Raw genomic sequence first — 22,352 nt, forward strand, 5'->3', positions numbered from 1 at the left:
TTAATGAAAAAAAATACTCATAGACAATATTAACATAAACAATGCCGTAGAAATAAAAAATAATGATGTAAACAAAACACTGATTATGGGGTTGCTATGGACTAGTGTCCCGCATTGTCTAGTTCACGGTCAACTAGGTACCAGCCGAACCAAGATAGGGTAGGATGCGACCAACTTTGTAATTATAAGAGAGAAAGCATTTCGTGGAAATCATTAACGTTAGGGCAACACGTAATCATGTGGTTAGACGACTATGGAAGATCGTTGATAGGTGTGCACAGGATGTGGGGTTATGCATCATTACAAAAGTTACAAGAAACAATGTCATAAAGTAATATTATAATGTATATTTTTTCATAATAATAATGTTAATAATAATATAAATTATCGAAGTCTGTAGCCGCATGGGATACGCATTTAGCTCGTACGTGGGCGAGTGGCATTTCCGTCAATCTAGATAACTTTACCACATCCGTGAGAACAGCGACAAGAGCAAGTAGACTATGGGGAGTAGAGGGTAGCACTATATAAGGGACCCCGAAACGGCCTGTATTCAGACGCGACTTGACCAGACTAGCCAGAGCACCTTCACGCCAGTCTGTTGTTTAATTTAATTCATTGGACTTGGAAAATTTCTTATAAACAATATTTTGAACTTAGAAAATATTCGAATCAAACCGAATTTATTTTAACATTCAGAATACTTAACTTACATTCAGCTTTCATGTTATAAACAAATATATGTTTTATCACAATAAATAAACAATTAATCTAATTAAGAAGAATTCTACGTTGTGTAATTAACTCAAGAGTCACCTTCCAAACATCATCCTTGACTACTGATACCTGTAGGCGACGTGATCACTACATCTGGCGCAGTCGAGTACGGAACCCTAAGAAGAACATCAAAAAAAAAAAAAAATTCAAGAGGAGAAAAAGCAGAATTTTTCGCAAAAAATAAATTTTTTCGAAAATTTTGAAAAATTCCACAACTTCGAGTCAAGAATTTCACGGAGGCAGTTCGACAGAATCACCGTTGGGGAACTGATCACTTTCCAACAACTCCGAGGGTCAAAAGAATCTACGTAGAGGTCAACAGTCGATAGCGCAGGAAAATCAGCTTCAGTCAAGATGAACCAAAATACGAAGACGACAGTATTGTGAGTTATAATTTTTGTGTAGTATTTAAGAGAATGTTTTTGTAAGCTTTGTGGGGTCGCGTCTCCTTTAGATTTTTTAGGATCTATCGTATAAAACACTTTTGGTGTGTGCACCTACACCACCATTAGAACATTAAATTCATAAATATATTATTTTTATATATAAATATAAATTAAATGATAAACTCAGATAATATATATACGTTTAATGAATATTATTGATTAATAATATAATAAAATAAACAGGCACAAAAAAAAAAAACCTAGGTAAAATAAAATAAAAAGATAACGTTATAACGAGAAATAATTTAATGAGAAATAATTGAGTATTGATAAATGAAAATAAGTGAATTGATAATTTTGAAGAATATTAAAGGATATATATATATATAAATAATTGAGAATAATTGAGATTTTTAGTAAGGCAAGAAATAAGACCTTAGATTATAAAGTAATTGGGATATTGATAATTGTGATTTTTTGAGAAGGCAAGAGGTAAGACCTTATGATATATAGTAATTGAAATAAATAATAGTGATTTTTTGGAAGGCAAGAGGTAAGACCTTATATGTTGATAATTGAGAATTAATTTGGAATTTTAGAAAAGGCAAGAAAATAAGTCCTTAGTTTTATGAATAAATATTGAGAATAATTATGAGATTTTGTTGAAAAAGATATATATAATGTGTGCGCGCACAATTTATTGAGAATAGATATTGAATATATAGTAAAAAGGAAATTATAGAAAAATGATGAATAAATGATATATGATATATGATAAATGATAAATGATAAATGGTAAATGATAAATGGTAAATGAATAATTGAAGTATAGAGAAAATAATTGAGAATAATAAGAAATAAAATTTTGAAGTGAAAGAAAGTAATATTAGGACCGGTCCGAATTAATTTTAAATAGTATATAATATTAGATATAAAATAATATATATAATATTAGATAAATATAATAGCATAAATATAGTCCACATTAAGTAAAAATAGTATAATAAATAAATTAAAGTAGTCTAGAATAAGTTATAATAGTTTAAATAAATTTGAATTAGAATTATTAATTAAGATTTAATAAAATATTAATAAATAAGTTTATAAGTAGTTTTGCGATATATTAATTTCATTATTTTATTTGGAGTAATTAACCAAAAGATAAATAATTATAACATAGAGGCGTAATATTTAATAGTAGTAATGATATAATTAATGCGTTAGTGTGAGTGCAGTTTATAGTAAAACTGATATAAAATAAATACGTAATATAAAACAAAAAGATTTTTTTTAATAAATGACGTGTTACGGAATCGAATAAATAATAAAAGTAATATTGAGGATATAAATCGAAGTTGAGAATAAAGGTATTTAGAAAATAAAAGATATAGTTGAATAAATAAACAAGAATAAATATTAGAAAGTTATCGAGGGAAGAATAAATGTTATTTTTATGAAATAAATACAATTATTTTTCAAAGTTTAAATGAATAAAAAATATATTGATGAATAAAAATTCAGGGGAAATACAAGATATTTTGACAGGAAGCATATTAGTAACATCTGACGACGAAACTATTGACGTAGGTGTTCAAGTAGACAACAACGAGGGGGCTGTAGTAGTCCAAACAAAGACAAATATCGTTAAAACAGAACAAACATTAATTAATTTAAATATACCAGAAGAGTATAAATATTCACAAGATTGTGATAGGGAAAAATATTTAAGAGCAGTTAAAGATAAAGAATTTTTAAATTTAACTTTTAAGTCTTTAAGTCCAGCAAGTGATAGTGATAGTACAATAAAGAAACGAACAGGTTTACGAACTGACAAAGGGGTAGTCACGTACAATTACCAAACATAACTCGAACGAAAAAAATAAAAACAATGGCTGAAATGGATATAGATAAAGCCACAGCTTTGATTCCGGTGTGTACAGGAGCAAAGAATGTATCAGAATTTATTAATACATGTGATATCGCGGTAAAATCGGTAGATAAAAGTAATTTACCATTATTAATAAAAATAATAAACTCGAAATTAGCAGGTAATGCACTAGAGGCAACAAAATATAGGGACACAGAAAAATGGGAGGATATAAAGTCAATTTTAAAGGGAGCATTTGAACATAGAGCATCTGAGAGAACGTTAACAATAGGATTAAATTTCGCGCGTATGAAAGAAAATGAGGACGTAACCAGTTTCGCAGGACGAGTTGAGGAATTATTTTATAAATTATGTAAGGAAGGTTCGAAAGATATGACAGAAGAGGAAAGCAAAGTATATAAAAAACAACTTAAAAATCAAGCATTAATAATTTTTGTAAACGGTTTACCGAAACATTTAAATTTAGCACTAAAAGCTAGGGATCCAAAAACGTTAGAAACTGCTATGCAATTCGCAAAAGATGAGGAAATGGAATACTAACTTACAAATGGAAAAATTACAAAAAGATTTAGAAAAACAAAATTTAAACGGAAGTAGTAATACATCGGGAAATAATTTCAAACAAAATAATAATAGTCAAAATTTTAATCGCGGTAACAATAACTATGGTGGTCAGAATAACGGATATAACAATAATAATAATAATAATTTCAGACGTAGTAACGGTTATAATAATTTTAATCGAAGTTTTAATCGTGGCGGATATAACGGGTATGGACGACAAAATTTTGCTAATAATAATAATCAGCGTTATAATAATCAGAATATGACAACTAATAATAACAATAATAATGCATGTTATAATTGTGGAAAGAATGGTCATTTAGCAAGAGATTGTAGATTACCAAGGCAAAATAACGATAGACAGTTCGGTACCAATAATAGGCAACAAAATGCAAATAATAATACGCGTACAATTAATAATAATAATGGACAACTACATTGTAGCTATTGCAATAAAGCGGGACATGAAATTGTAAACTGTTATACTAAATTACGTAATGAAAGAAATAATTCTAATGTTTCAAAAAACTCGATGGTGCCAACTCAGGGCGTCAGGTTGGTGCAGGAGATAATAGACGCAGAATCGCCATTAAACAATGTTTACATGTAACAACCGTAATATATAATAATCACGTAACAGTAGAATCACCTAATTTTAGTACAAAAACAATTAAATTATTATTAGACACAGGTAGTGATTTAAATATTGTTAAAATAAATAAATTAATAGGCAAAACGGTAATAGACGAAAATCAGAAAATATATTTAAAAGGGATAAATGAAAAAATAGTACCGACTATAGGAAAAACTAAAATTAAATTAATAATTGATAAAAAAGAATTTATAACAGAATTTCAAGTAGTGAATAAGCAATTTCCGGTTGAAGGCGATGGCATTTTAGGACATACATTTTTAGTAAATAATAATGCAGTTATAGATATTGCAAATAATATTTTAACAATAAAAAATAATGATGAAATAAATGATGATAAAATATGTTTTAGTTTAGAACCTAGAACGGAAACAATAGTATCGATTAACATTGCAGATAAAAACATGAATAATAAAAATATTTTAATAAATAAGCAACAGTTATCAGCAGATGTATATTGTGCTAATATATATAATACAGTCAGGGACGGGAAAATTATAATAAGTGTGTTAAATATATCGGAGGCGAGACAGGATATAAAAGTAGGTCAAGTTAATAGAATATCATACGAATACGACATTGACACTGACATTAATGAAATAAATAATTTACAAAATAATAATGAACGCGTAAATAAAATAAGGAATTTAATTAGGAGCGATCATTTAAATTCGGAAGAACGCGAATCGATAATAAAAATTTGTGAACAATATGCCGACATATTTCATTTAGAAAATGATTATTTAACAATAACAACAGCAGCGGAACACGTAATTAAAATACCTAAAGACACTCCACCTATTCACAAACGACCGTATCGTATCCCTTTTTCACAACAAAAAATAATTCAAGAACAAATAGAACAAATGGAACGGGATGATATTATAGAAAAATCTATGAGTCCTTTTAATGCACCACTATTATTAGTAAAGAAAAAATCTGATGCGTCGGGAAAAGAAAAATTTAGAATAGTTATAGATTTTAGAGCACTCAATGATGTAACTATAAATGAATTTCACCCTTTACCAAATATTACGGAAATATTAGATCAATTAGGACAGTGCCAACTCTTTTCCATAGTAGATTTAAAGAGTGGATACCACCAAATTTCGTTATCTAAAGATTCTAGGGAACTTACAGCTTTTTCGACAAGTCAAGGACACTATCATTATAAACGTATGAGTATGGGACTTGCGTCCGCACCAAGTACATTTGCTAAGGCTATGGCTAATGTGATGGCAGGTTTAATAGGTATAAAATGTCTCGTATATTTAGATGATATAATTATATATGGAAAAAATTTGAATGATCACAATAAAAAATTAATCGATGTATTCGAACGATTACGTATTCATAATTTAAAAATAGAACCAGATAAATGCGAATTTCTTAAAAAGGAATGTTTATTTTTAGGTCATATAATTTCAGAACATGGAATTAAACCAGATCCAAATAAAATTACTTCAGTTATGAATTTTCCGACACCGAAAAATGTTAAACAAATTAAAAGTTTTTTAGGACTTAGCGGTTACTACCGAAAATTCATAAATAATTATAGTTCTATAGCTAATCCGATGACAAATCTTTTAAAGAAGGACGTAAAATTTAATTGTGATGACAAATGCCAACAAGCTTTTGATAAATTAAAAACAATACTTTGTTCAGAACCAATTTTGCAATACCCGGATTTTACAAAAGAATTCGTACTTACAACCGATGCTAGTGGTAAAGCACTAGGGGCAATTTTATCACAAGGCAAAATAGGGAGTGACTTACCAATTTCTTATGCATCACGAACATTAAACAAATCGGAATTAAATTATTCAACGACAGAGCTAGAATGTTTAGCAATAATATTCGGAGTAAAACAATTTAGACCTTATCTATATGGCAGAAAATTTATAATATTTACTGATCATAGACCATTATCATGGTTATTTAATTTAAAAGATCCTTTGTCCAAATTAGCGAGATGGCGTATTGAACTTGAACAATATAATTATGAAATTAGATATAAACCGGGAGTACAAAATTTGAACGTAGACGCATTAAGCAGAATGTATAATATTAACGAAATTAAGGAAGAAAGTTACGCAACATTTTTAGAAAAATTCGAAACAATAATGATAACAAATAAAAACGTAAAAGAAGTACACGGTGAATTATTAGAATCGCCAAGCGAGTATCATATAGTATCAGAGATAGAAAAATATTATAATTTTATATCAGGAATTAATTACGAACTAAAGCAAAAATTTGGGAAAGATAAAATATTAAAAGCAAATAAAGACTTAGGCGATGTCGTAAAGTTTAAACATGAAGATAGGTATATAATATTTTTAATAACAAAAACTAAAGAAAAACAATTGACAACATATGAAAATATGCATTTAGCATTGTTAAATTTGAAATATTTTTGTCAGAAACATAATTTAAGTAAACTAGCTATGAATCAACTAGGACGAAAAGATGGATTAGAATGGGCTAAAGTGAGATCGATGATTCGATATGTATTTCGTAATACAAATATAGAAATAATAATTTGTTCTAAATTAGAATATACTAAAGAAGAAAAATTAATAATTTTTAAACAATTTCATGATTCTAAATTAGGGGGGCACGGTGGAATACACAGAACATTAAAAAAGATAAAAAGACAATTTAATTGGCCAAATTTAAAGGAAGAAGTAAAAGAATATATAAAAAATTGTCCTTCGTGTCAAACGAACAAAAATACAAATAAACACCATAGGAGTCCGATGGTCATTACTACTACAAGTACTAAACCATTTGAAAAAATATTTTTAGATATTGTAGGACCTTTATTAACCACTGAAACAGGAAATACGTATATTTTAACAATGATGGACGATTTATCGAAATATTCGTTAGCAATACCTCTTGAAAATCATACAGCAAATAATGTAGCGAGAGCTTTCGTAGAAGGATTTGTTTGTGTCCACGGTCTTCCAGATACAATTTTGACAGATCAGGGTACAGATTTTCTTAGTAAAATTTTCGCGGAAGTATGCAAATTATTAAAAATAAATAAAATAAATTCGAGTCCTTACCATCCACAAACAAACGGTAGTTTAGAACGATCACATAGGACACTAGCCGAATATCTAAGACATTACGTAGATAAAGATTTAAAAAACTGGGATAAATTATTACCATACGCATTGTTTGTATTATAACACAACGGAACACACGGCGACAAATTATCAGCCATATGCGTTAGTATACGGGAGAGAAATCGATATACCAGTTAAATTAAAGTGTAATCCGGAACCTAGATATAATTATGACGACTATATTTACGATTTAAAATACAAAATGCAATTGTCACACCAAGTTGCTAGGGAAAGATTAATTAATAGGAAAATAAAATGGAAAAAACATTACGATAAAAAAGAGCATAACGAAAATTATAACGTAAAAGATTTAATATTGCTTAAAGATAATACACAAAAAAATAAATTAAGTCCTTTATGGAAGGGACCATATGAAGTTTTAGACGTGTTAGACACGGAAAATATAATTATTTTACGAAACAGAAAACAAGTGACGGTACACAAAAATGATGTAAAGAAATATTACGATAATAATGAACAAATATAAATATATAAATTTAAGATAAATAGGATTAAGTAAGATATAAAATATAAAAATAAAATAAAAACATATATTAATAATAAAATGATAATTATGGTATAAATAGTTCCGATTAAATTAGGTACATTAGATTAGAAATTAAGAATGTAGATAGAATATTTAAGTAAAATTTTTTTTAACGAAATTTAATAACATTATAGGCAAGATATAATAAAGACAATTGTGGTGTATGACACCCAGACAACGAGTGAGGTGATCAGATTTGACAACAATTCATGGGAAGCACCAGAATATGTATTAAAACTAATCGAGCGAGCCGAAGGTCAATGTGTCACGGTGGCATTGACGAAAAAAGGGAAATTAGTAAGAGAAATGGAGATATACAGGTATGAAGCACAAGAACCTTTTAGGAGGCGAACACCATATACAATGGAAAACGCTCACAACGAAATATGTTGGGAACAACATGAATCAGGAAATTCGCGTATGTGGGAATATTGTAAATGCATTTTGGAGGAGATTAGGGTAGAAAACCCAAAAATTAGAATTGTATCAGAAACACCTATGACATACGACATCGGAGAAGCACCATTGTCTATTAGAAATATTGAAAAACCAGTAGGGGTGGCAACTATAATTTATAGAGAGACCATACCACCAAGGTTGTCAGGGAATGAGACAACAGACGAATTAAAACAATATGTAGAATTAGCAATTAGGGTAGAAAGAGAATTTGCTAAAAATAATAACAATATTAGAATAAGTGAATGGAATAAATTCCACATGGGGTGTTTCTTTAGAATTAGAAATAGACAGGATAGTATTAGACGCAATAGGAATAGAAATAACTAAAATAATAAAAATAATTATAAAGTATAATAATCTAAACGTGTAATAGTCATTAAATTAGGGGTAAATAATAGAATAATAAAAAGTGAAAAAAAAATAATTGTATGAAAGAAACGAGATTAACTAATTGCATATCTGTGTCAACGGAAAAAAAAAAAGAAGCCGGTGGGTGTTGCGACTATATTCTATTGGAACGAGCAACCACCGACACTAAAAGGAGATAAGACGATAGAGCAATTAGTTATTTACGAAAAAGTGGCAAATTCAGCACTTAAAAGTTTCAATGAGACTAGAGATAGGGCATGGATTTGGCCAAACGATGATAAAATGTTAAATAATGGTATAAGAAATAATACATTGAGTAAAAAAATAATAATTATAAATTTAGAATTATAAAACCAAAATATAGATTAAGTAAAAATAATAACTAGAATATAAGCCATTATATTATGAAACATAATTATTAAATTTAAAATTTAAAATAACTTATATAGAGAAACTTTATTGTAACAGAGAAAGATCTTACAAGTTCGTGATAATGGACTTTGAGTTTTCAATGGTGAATAGGACAAGTATGGTGTTGATATCAGGAGCAATATCAAACAGTTTGGACAAGTGTAAGGTACGCAAACTTGAAAGGAGACCACTCCTCTTGCCACTTCATGACGAAATACGACCAATGAAAAATCATGAACTACTGTTGACCAAGAAGGAGATAAAAAGAATATTTAAATGCAAAGAAGTACTGCAAAAAGCTTGCCTAGAACAACTAGACAAAAGTTTAAGATCAACTCTAAACAACCTAAGTCCGTCATTTATTGAAAATTACATTACAAAGTTAATAAATATTAATATAAAGATTAATTTAGATTAATTTTAAAAAATAAATTTAAATATATATAAAAATTTAATTTTTTTTTAATAAGTATAAGTAATTTAGTAAAATCATTAAATATAATATTTAAATGTCTGCTATAAAAGAGAATATTAGTACAGTCATTACGAATTATGAGAATTCTAACAGAGATCTTATAATCAGAATGGATCTGTGTTTGATTCTTGTAATTTAACTTGGGCATATATCAACACGAAAGAGTAACAGAGACAGTTGAACAATTAGAAGTCTGATTATGAATTTTAAATATTTGAATAATAATAGTTGTGACTTCTAGTGGTTCACATGTTAAAAATACTATATAAAAATACATAAAATAATTATAATCTGAACTACACGAGAAAGATAAAATCACAACGGTAATTAAAAATCAAAATAATAACAATCGATTCGACCACCATGTTCGTCTTGAAAAACTTTTTTTTTACATATAAGTTTTTGAGTCGCGCGTCAAAGATTGAATGGATAATAATCCACTAAAATAAACAATAGTTTATAAATAAAGTAAATAAACAAAATGACAAATAAAATAAATGACAATAATATATATAATATAGATATAAGAAATTTAATAATGAATTTAATAATGATAACGATAAAGAACTCTTTAAGTAAATAACATAGAAATAATAAAGTGGTGAGGGATGATATTAGACATAAGATATTCATATTATATTAATCAATTAATTAATTAAAAAAAAAAAAAAAAAAAAAAATGTATTATTTAATCACTTTATATTCACATAGAAATAAGAAAACATATGGGAATGATATATTTTAATGTAATTATATGGGATTATGGGAATTAATTAAACACTTAATATAAAAACTAACACTAACCAAATATACTAACATATTAAAGGAAATATATATATATTGTAATACTAACTATATATTTTAATGTAATAACTAAATCGTAGACTTATTGTTATACGAAAATATATATTTTATTGTACTAATAAAAACACTATTGTAATCAAAAATGACAAACATGAAATGTAATATAATTGTAAATGCTTCATGCATATGTAATATTGAATGTAAAACATAAAATATGAAATTAATGAAAATTGTATTGTAAACAAGTTGTTTGAACTTGTGAAAATATTAATGTAAAATAACTATATTGTACACAGATTGATTGATTTCTGTCTTTAAAAACATAAATCAATTTTTTTAGAGGGGAGATGCTATGGACTAGTGTCCCGCATTGTCTAGTTCACGGTCAACTAGGTACCAGCCGAACCAAGATAGGGTAGGATGCGACCAACTTTGTAATTATAAGAGAGAAAGCATTTCGTGGAAATCATTAACGTTAGGGCAACACGTAATCATGTGGTTAGACGACTATGGAAGATCGTTGATAGGTGTGCACAGGATGTGGGGTTATGCATCATTACAAAAGTTACAAGAAACAATGTCATAAAGTAATATTATAATGTATATTTTATCATAATAATAATGTTAATAATAATATAAATTATCGAAGTCAGCATTAAAATCTTATGAATATACGAACCATTCTTACTGGACCGATGGGGGAGAGGGTAATGTTTTGCTAGGTGTGCGGAAGCTATATCAGAGAATATCGTAATATACAAATGAACAAAAAAGAAGAAAAATTACTAGATAGACATAAAAAAACAAGATTTAATCATATAAACAACTTAAAACAAAGTAATCTGAACAATGACAATGAAATATTAAATTATAACAGTACACAATATATAGATAAACAAAATATGGATGAATTAAAATTTGATATAAACCCGGAGCTAACCCAATGACAACAGACACAATTAAATATAATTTTAAATAAATATACAGATTGCTTTGCCAAACATTCAATGGAATTAGAGATAATAGATGTAGGAAATGTACCTATACCAACAATAACAACAGAACCTGTTAACTTACCACCATACTTACCTATCTATTCTTTGTTACGGTTAAGTATGATTTACCGACCAGAAAAATTTAAAACAATTAACACGAAATTAACAATAATTACATTTATGGCATTTGAGTTAACTAAGGGAAATCCAAATTTTTTTGAAAATGAACAATTCACCACCAAGCCAGGTATTTATTTCGAAAATATATCCCCACTAACATAGCTATTTTTCAATGGAATTTGTTGAAGTTTTATAATATATCGAATTACGAAAATAGTTATGAGTTCATAAATACATATTTTAACAGATTAAAACTAATTTGCCAAAAATTTGAAAATAAATCAACAGAAATTAATGATATATGTATAAATTTAAAAAAAATTAACACAGTACTATTAGACAAAATTAATGAGGAAAGAGACGTTCTACAGCAATATTTAAATATCGATAAAAAATATAATGTAAACCTTAAGGACTATAGAACAAAACGAAGCTCATTTTTTGGGAGGATTGGAAAATTACAACGAGCCTTATTTGGAGTTTTGACTGAAGAAGAGGGTGATGAATACCAAAATAAAATTAGACTTTTGGAAGAAAAACAATTAAAAACAACTTTAATTCAAAAAGATCAAATTAAAATTTTTGAAAGTACTCTTGATTCAGTGACAACAATTTCGTCAGATTTTGCTAAAATTAAAAATAATTTGAATGGCTATATAAATAAAATAACCTTTGAAGCATATAGTCAAAAGGAAAAATTAAAGATAGTAAATATAAAGGAATATATTATGTTATATAAATCAATATACAATGAGCTTATCAATCAGTTTTCAAAAGAAACTTCAATTTTATTAAACACAGTAATAACAGCCCACAGAGGGCAGATAAATCCACAGATATTAAAACCAACTGAGTTATTAGATCAATTTAAAGACGTAAAAATAAATTTACCTTCAAATTTAAACATGGCAATGGAAATAAACATTAAAAATTACTTTGATTTTATGAAAATTATAGAGTTAAATATATTTTATCAGAATAACTTAATTATTTATTCAATAAATGTACATACCACTAATAGAAAATCCTTTAAGGGACAATGCTAAAGAAAAAACAACAAATATTCACTCTACCGGAATTACAGCATTAATATTAATAACAATAGTGGTTATAAGATATAAAATAATTAGATACGTAAAAAATAGGGATAAAAAAACTTAAAGCAAAACCAAGGATAAACTCAATGTATTATACAGGGGCGGACTTTGAATACAAATCGGCACCGGGGAAACAAATAATGCGGCCCAAAATTTAGAAAATTACTATTTTATTCAGTAAAGACATGCAAAATGATAAGTTAAATGTACACTGTATACATAAAAAAGTATTTAAATGTTTATAACAATATGAAAACTACATAATTACATACTTTGCGATCACATATCATTCGTTGTGCACTTGCGCAACGGTATAGATTTATGGCGCAGACTATTATAGTCTTTACTATTATTATGTTAAATAATATATTATTATTATAACAAAATCGATTATTCTATAATTTTAAACTAATATTATTATTTCTTTGTCTACGTATACAATTTTTACTTTTATTCAGTTATAATTTTATCAGCCCAAAATAATTAAAGCTACCCAAAATTACTTGCCCAAGCGGGGATCACCCACTCGCCGCCCTAGTCCACCCCTGGTAGTATATCACGTGGATAAGAATAAAATACAAAAAGATAACAATATAACAGTTGAAGAAATTGTCGAAACCTAAATATATTACGTGGTAATTGGTAAACGAAAAATTATAGTAAAAAGAGATGCAACTTGGTACTGGTTTATAATTAACTAAATTATGTAATACTTATACATATATATATGTATACAGGGTGATTCTTTTATCATTGAAAACTCATTATTTAAAAAAGTATTTACTTTTTTCAAAATATTTTTTTACATAGTTTCAAGTTGTTAAAAAATCAACGTTTTTATTAAAAAATTATATTTTTAAATATTTTTTATCCTTATCATTATTTTAAGTTTTTTACTTCTTTGAATGCCAACACTCTTTTAATTTCATATTCCAAAGCAGAATATTTTTCTAAGTATTTTGATTCATTAAAAACGAATTTAGGACGAGTAGTGTATGAGTTACGGGGTTACCCCGCAAAATGTACGTACTGAACACTTGTAAGTAACTTTTTTGATAATAATTAATATTTTGTGATCATAGGTATTCAACCATATTTAACAATATATATTAAACCAACGGATGTTCGAAAAGATAAAATTGGCCACTTTGCCATCGTTACAAATTTAAGGGAAAGATGCAAACATTGTGGTTTGAAAATTCCAATGCAATGTTCCAAGTGTCGATTATTTTTATATTTGGATAAAAAATAGTTAGAAAATGTACTGAAAACTTGAAAGTATCTGTTTTTAGTAATCTTGCTTTTTGTTTTTCTATGACCGAATGCACAGAATCTTCTTCGTTCTGGGTGTGTCCAACAATTAAGTACTTATGAGTTATTGAAAAAATACTCAAGTATGTTACAGCATATAAATAATGAGTCACTATAAATTTATTTTACTGTTCAACACTATAATTATCAGAATAAAATATTGTATGTGGCTTGGTGAGGCACGGTCGTACGCTCAATCTGCGGAAACGCACTGAGCGTAAGTACCGGCCACAGTTGCTAGCCTTCGGATGGGTGACCACCCGGGATTTTTAACAACATATACTTGCCACACATACACAAACACGTGTTATAACCCTACAAACTAATATACAAAAATAACTCCTACCGTACCACCTACACACCCAAGGCCTATGTTGCCGCGGGTTCCCCTCAAAAAAAAAAAAAATATATTGTATCTTTATTTACACAACAGTAAGATTATAAGTGGCCAACTTATGAGAGTCATACAAATTGAAGACTTGAGCAGAAGGTGTCAAAATGCTTTGCAAATAAATAACATATATGCCATAATTTTTTCATTGTTTGTTTGTGCCAAATTCTTATCATTTTGTTTTTAAACCTGGAAAGTTCAGTTTCAAGTTGGTGTCTATGTTTTTAATTTCCTAATTTTAATTTGTCACTTTTATTTGAATGATTAAACGTTTCACAAAATGCACATTTATCTTTTATTTGGTATAAAAAACCCTATTTTAGAAATATGTGTATTAAATATATAAGAGTAGGTGCTAAATTTTCAAGCTACCTTTTCATCATCTCCACACTTTAAAAAAAATAATTGATACATTTCTGCAATAGTTAAAAAAGCACCATCAATATATTTCATTTCTGTTTGTTTTCTTAGGTTGTGTGACTCAACATGAAGAAATTAATTTATATGGTTAGTGACTAGGGTTACTATTTCAGATCTTGATTTTTTCTGTTTCCCATGGTTTCCTCTTAATTCACCTTAGACATACTCTTTATTATGGTCAACTTTTTTTAAAGATGTTCTTATTGTTCTATCACCAATCAACTGTTGGATACACAATCAAATTTTAAATTCGGCGCGCTGCATGCGATCCGAATTTTTTTGCAATGTTGTCACCCTGCTGCTCCGCCGACGAAGTCTACGCAAGACCGCACTTTGTCCCATGAGGAGGGGACAGGTACTGTCGCGGTCTAGCCGTTGGTCGCCGACACCCGCCACCGCCGTTTTTTTTTTTGTCATTTTCTAGCCGTCCTAGGCAAAGTGTCGTCCGTCTACTGTCTACGGAACAGATCCACCATCCGGTGCTCTGTCGCCGTCACTGCGCCATTTTTGGTATACGCTTGGTTATTTTTTTTTATTTGTAATACGACCGTCCGTGTTCTGATGCGTCGCTATTAACTCTGTTGTGTATTGTCCGGCCGATCTTACCGTGCATTTCTGAGCCCCCGCTCGCTCACGCGCCCACGTGTTCCGCCCGTCCATTTTACGCAGTGCGAACCGTCGCGTTTATTGTGTTGTCGTTTGAGCCGCGTTCTACGCCGCGACAACGGACATCCCCACGTGCCGTTGGTAACTAAGATTTCGCGTATCAATCTCGGACTTGTGTCTTGTAAATATCACGTTTCGATCACCTCTATCAACGACTGCGTCGTCCAGTTTGGATCACCTCCATACCACCGCCGACCACCGCACGTACGTACGTGGTGTCGTCGACCCTTTCGTCATATTTGGCGATAGTGCAAATGTCGTAATCACCGTCTGCCGGTTCATCGTCGCTCCAGATCAATCATAACACCACCGTCGTGTTATCATCATACCAGCCAAGTTATCAGGTCGTACACCTGCTATCATTTGTTTATTGTCATTATTATTTTTTTGTATTCATCACATATTTGACATACCTTTATATTATTTTGTCGTCTCCGACGCACTTTGTATATATATATTATTTGATTATAGCGCCGATCGTATGTGATCGTGCTTATATACTAACACTAGTACGTAAGTTACCTTATTGCAGAATCACTACAATAAATTGTTCTGCATATTGTTATATTATGTATCTATGGTGTATTTTGTTTAAGTTAAGTAAAGTAGTCAGATGTGAACCGACCCTAAATCTTTGAATACAGTCCACTCTCCCCCTCCTGCAGGGTTATCGACAGGTCTACAACGACGAAGGTAAGTCACACACGATCTGACACTTGTAGGCAGCCTTCAGCGCACTCACACGCCTACACGCGTCATGCCGGCTTGATGTGCAGCCGTTGCACAACAACACTAATTTAACTTTTATTTTTTTTAATGATAATCTTTGAGTTGGGTCTATATATAAATGTAATAAAAATAACTAAGAGGACATATACTATTAATTTATATGCGTTATATCATATTTCATGTAAAATTTCATTAACTTAAAAATGTATAAATTTAAGTCATAAGTCAATGTGTATGGATTTGCTTTGTCGACACAAGTTTCTTTAATGTCATTTCACAGAACTTTTTAACCATTTAAATCCATGTTAAAATTTGTATCAATATCTTTGCTAAAATCTTTTAAATTGAAAAAATCTTCAGTAGACATTTCTTCTATGGTGTATGGGATTTTTTTTTGCTTTGCCGACTAAATAACTGATAATAACTTAATAACTATCCATTGAGACGGTACATCGATCGAGGCACTTAGGACTGTAAAGGCGGCTCATCAAGGGAGACTTTGAGACTGCGTCTCCCCTTATAAATAAACTAATTAAAAATAATAATGTACAGAAATATTTGTATTTGAATTTAAAATATATTTTATCGTTTTCATTGTTTATTTTTAAAAGTTGAATGTCACAAAATCGAAAAATTATTAATAGCTATCTTAATAGAAATACTATTTTAGTCTTCATGCTGCGGGTCATTACGGCTGATTACGACAGTCGGCGGTTCAGTGAAACTGAAGCTCGTCAGTTTGTATCATAATATGTAATGGTATGGCTGGTTGGTTGGAGCTGTAATAAGCTGTTTATCATAGACACTATTGAACCTGGGTTCACGATAGTAATTGTCATGCCACTGCGCCGTGTAGTACACGTATAATTAGTTATAGACGTTTTATTCACATTATTTTTTAATAGTATTATCCGAGCACCATCGACGTTTAAAGTGGTGCTCTTTTACGCGCCTTTATGACAAGTGATACTGTCATTTTATCGCATGATATTGCCAGCACTGCTGGTTGTTGGCCAGACTATTTGGCTGCCCGGACGACTGTTGTGTCACGGCGTTCGGCGTCGCCGTCGCATTTATTACTTTTTATTACTTTTTGCGAATGCTAGTTGTTGCCTTGTTGTTCTGTATCACTAACATTCTACAACCGCGCGACTATTCTAAACTGAACTACTCAAGACTGAGAATTGGCAGATCAGCCGCTTTCGCAGATCTGCTATGTACTGACGTCCCGCTGAGACATCTAAACACGCATATACACGTAGATATGTATAAGTGATCCTGGGGCGTATGATTTCGCCAACCAATTATATTGTGTAGGACCTCAATAGTTATATCGAAGGCCAAACTTCTAGCCTTTCCAAAATATTACCATAATTGGAATTAAATATACGAAATATTAAATATGAAATCGTAGTCTTGGCAGGCGTATCTAGAGATATGATTAATGTCGTCGGGTTATTGAGATTACGTATCGCGAATAACCAGGATGTGGCCGACCGGTCGCATGGGCGTGGGAAGCTGCGATATTAAAATAATACACGCATACGCTTTTGCACGACTCGGCCATGGACACATACGTATCTTATCAATAGGAGAGAAAACGCAGGGAGTAGGACTATCTGGACTATATAGGAGAGCCCCGATTAGACCCAATTCAGACGTGAGCCACCAGAGTCAGAACAAGCACCTTCACGCCAGACACCAGTCCAATTTAATTATTCGGACTTAGAATATTTTGCAACCGAATCATTTTGTGCAGTAAAAGTGTTTTATTTACATAGTAATCAAATAAATATCTAATAAATTAATCACAAATTAAGTTGTTATACTTATTACACCCAATCCATCTACCTCAACACCAGTCGTTTGTCCTCATGTATGCTGGGACGCTACAGATCAACCCATGTCCAGCTGCGGAGTAGTCAACTATTGTGTCCCCCAGCAACTATTAATCACCCCAATGTATGCCTGTATAATATAAACTTAATTTGTATTCATTATTTTTATTGTTTGTGTGTTCACCCGGGAGTCATTCAGAGGAGGTGAGGCCGCCAGCGTTAGCTTAGCAGTGTGCGCACGTGGACAAACAAGTATAATAGATAACTTGGGAAAACTCAGGACCACCGAGCGAAGTCCAGGAAATAACAATTGATGAACAAAAGAGCATGGCCGCCAAAATCCCCAGAGGAAGAGCGTCTGGCTTAGACGGTATTACAGACACAATAGTTAAATCTGTGTCAATCGGTAAGCCTGATATCTTGCTGGACTTCTTTAATGCGTGTCTCAGGGAGGGAGTTTTCCCGACCAGTTGGAAGCAAGCTAAACTAGTACTACTGAGAAAAGGAGAGAAACCACTAGAGCAACCATCATCACATAGGCCGATATGCTTACTCGATACTATAGGAAAATTTTTCGAGAGGATCCTAAAATCAAGATTAGAAACACATCTAGAACCTTCAAGTAACCTGAGCGATCGGCGGTTCGGATTCCGCAAAAACAAATCAACAGTAGACGCAATATCCAATATTATGGATGAGGTCAACACTATAGCGAATGAGCCATTGCACCGAAGAAACCTCTGTGCAATGATATCTCTGGACGTGGCTAATGCGTTCAACACGGCATCATAGGGCAAGATCGACAAGGCATTAACTGAAAAAGATGTTCCGGAATATTTGAGACGTGTCTTAAGGAGCTACCTCAGTGAAAGAGCTCTTTCCTATGGAGACGGCAAAGTACGGACGGTTACCACCGGAGTCTCACAGGGGTCTGAATTAGGACCACTGTTTTGGAACGTTATGTATGTTGACATTTTTCGGTCAAACCTTCCAGGCTGCAACCAACGAACTCGAGCGCAAGGCTGGTTGCGTTCGCCGATGACGTGGCTGTGTTGGCATCCGGAAGAACAACGGAATGGCTGAAAATATCAGCGAACAGTGCATGGATGGAGGAAATTGGTCTTCATTTGTCGGCGACTAAGACCGAGGCAGTCATGCTGACGACGAAACGAGCTTACACAAAACCCAAATTCTGTATAAAAGGAATAGAATTGGGATTAAAGAATGAAGTCAAGTACTTAGGCGTTATGTTAAGTGAGAGGCTAGGATATAGAAGATACCTTGAAATCGCGCAAAACAAGGTGACGGCTACTAACGCTGCACTATCAAAGGTTAATGTAGAACATCGATGGTCTGATGCAAAATAAACGAAATATTCTAACCACAGTAGCCATAAGCCAAATAATGTACGCAGCCCCGATCTGGTCAACGGCGCAGAAATGTAAAAACAAACTGGCAATCATAGAGAAGCCACTAAGAAGAATTGCTCTCAGAGTTGCATGCTCGTACAGTACGGTCTCCACACAGGCAATACTAATAGTCTCAGGGATACCACCCGCCGATCTGCTGGTCCGCGAGCGGACCCAGAATTATAACAACAGGAGAGACAAGGATCGCGTCAGGCTGAGGATGGCGGCCAGGGCGGAGCTAATCAAGGGTTGGCAGAAACGCCTTATAAGGGACAAGGCGTGGACAACGAGAAGTCATGGAGGTGTAAATTTCCATCTGACGCAAATGCTCACCGGACACGGATGCTTTAGTGAATATTTGCACAGATTCAAAAGGAAGGATGATCCGAAGTGCGTAGACTGCTCGGCTCCGAGAGATAATGCCGAACACGCAATTTTTCGGTGCGACCGATGGAGGAAACAGAGGCGGGAGCTGGGGATCAGGATAGATAGGGCGTTCGAACCAAAAGCAGTGGTTGATGCGATGTTGGCGAGCCAGGAGAACTGGAACACGGTCGGGAACTTCGTCAACCACATACTTTCTAGAAAGGTAGAGGAGGAGAGAGACCGACAATGTGAAGACAGAAATCTTAAATTATTGTAGGCCGAAGGCCACACTACGAAATATATACAGAATAGCAATTGTAAGAGGGGATATGGGGAGACTGGCCTCAGTCTCCTCATTAAGTATTTATATTAATAATAAACGATGGCGGCCGGGGGGAAGTAATACCTCATAGTTAAGTCTCTCTCCAGTTTCTGATTTCAAAAAAAAAAAAAAAAAAAAAAAAAAAAACAAGTAAAATAGTATAATATTATTATTTTGTCTCTATGTTTTTGGATATCTAGATTATTATTATATCTTCATTGTTAAAGGATTGTCCTGTAAAATTGTTAATTAATACATAAAGTTGTATGTTGCTAATCGTCTTTTGTAAGAACAGCTTGATACTTCACTGCCAGGTGCAATCAATATAGTTTGTAGATCAAAACAAGTGGTAAGCTGAAAAACAATCGATAACATTTTATTTTTCCAAAAGAACAGCATTTTTTCAGAAAGATGAAGATTTTGCAATAATTCTATTTCGTCAGTTTTATTTGCTGTGTTTTTGTACGATTCACAAGTATTACATAGATCTTTTTTGGTACAAAAAAACCAATATTGTAATTATAATTAAAAATATGTTGATACATAGCCAGTTAGATCATTTTTGCGTACATTGTTTTTAAATATTCTATGTATATTCTTTATATTCTTGCTACATATAAATTTCCAGAAATGTAAGTTCTTCTTGTGTCTGCTTTCTGAAATAATGTGACTCAATTTTCGAAAAAAAGTTCAATGTGTATTTGTATTGATTCTTTAATATTTGAGTCAAGTGATTCTTGTTTTTTTATATTTGCCTCTAAAATCTTCGTCTAAAAAACCATTTTTCATTTTTTCTTTAACAGTTTGTACCATTTTATCTGAAATAATAACGTATTCAAAAAAGAAGTTTTATATATTTTCACTCATGGAATCAGTATTAAAAAAAACCATATCTAGTTCAATGATCTTGAACTACCGGCTATCGCATATCGATGTTTTGGATTAACTTCATCGATATGCCTACTTACAAAGTCACGCTGAATTTTCCCATCAGTCTGAAGAGACGAGGTCATTACAACCCGCGTCAGAATAGGACACACTCACCTAACCCGCTCCTTCCTCATCACCAAGGATGTTGGTGATGTTAACTCGTGAAGTTATCTATCAACCACATCATCACTAGATGCCCGAAATACTCCGAAGCTCGAACAATATTTAAAAATGCAACTTCTCTCTGACTTTTTTTAAACGAAGATAACACTGAAGTGATTTATAAATTTTATTGTTCTATTATATTCATCTAGCCCATAAATTGTAGATATATGTAAAATTTGTTTTGTTCATATTGTTAAAATTGTAGGCTAATAACATAAGATGTTGAAAGCTTATCATTATTTAAAAAAAAAAGATCACGCCGTTACAAAATCTGCCAGATTCCAAAAATCTTGGAAAATACATCTCATCAGTTATTATACTCTTACATTTAATTCTGAAATTCGTAGTACATGACCCTCACATGGATTTAGCATCAATAAGTTGCTTTTTCAAATTTTCGTATTGTAATCCTGAATTTTTATTTTTACGTATGACATTTTTCTTTCCTTTTGGTCAAATGCTTACGTTTTGCTTATGTTAACGTTTTTCAAATCTGAAAATGTAAAAGTGGCCGAAACAATATTAACATCCATTTCTTGATTTTTTTTCAATTTTCAATTTTCTTCATTGCTATCAAAATCTAATTTTGAATCATATTCAATCCAAATTCCTATTTAATGGGGTCCAGTCACTGCCCCTATCTTCAAAAAAGTGATCAGAACTTGGACTTTTCATTAAATTAAAAAAAAAAAAAAAAAAAAACACTTTTATAATATAAACGGATACGTATAACACGCGTAATAATGATATATGGGACATGGGTATACAAACAAAAATATAAAAAATAACCTTACCACCCCACACCCAATGACAAATGTTGTCACGGGTTCCCCCTATAAAAAAAAAAAAAATGACAAATAATATTACCTTTGCGTATAAGTCTACAATAAAGAATGGCAATAATATTATGTCTATGTTGATTTACTAAAATAAATAAGTTATAAATTGAATTTTTACCAATGACTTGCATTTTAAACTAATTTTAAATTATGATATATATCATATTATATTTTTATAATATTATACATATAATGTCGCCAAATGCTTATAGTTGACATATTTAAATTTTTTAATTTTAAAGGAGTTTCTGGATTTTATAGATAGGAAGGTAGTTAGAACGTAAACTG

At 31.2% G+C, this 22,352-nt stretch overlaps 1 protein-coding gene across 1 annotated transcript in view; it reads right to left on the reverse strand.

The window, feature by feature from the left end:
• The window catches only part of LOC149063221 (polycystin family receptor for egg jelly-like), a 222,862-nt gene that overhangs the window by 146,569 nt on the left and 53,941 nt on the right, over positions 1 to 22,352 (reverse strand). The window lies entirely within an intron of this gene.

This window comes from Diuraphis noxia, unplaced genomic scaffold (assembly GCF_037042655.1).
Source record: "Diuraphis noxia isolate RWA-SAM2 unplaced genomic scaffold, SU_Dnox_SAM2 contig0001, whole genome shotgun sequence".
NCBI lineage: Eukaryota > Metazoa > Arthropoda > Insecta > Hemiptera > Aphididae > Diuraphis > Diuraphis noxia.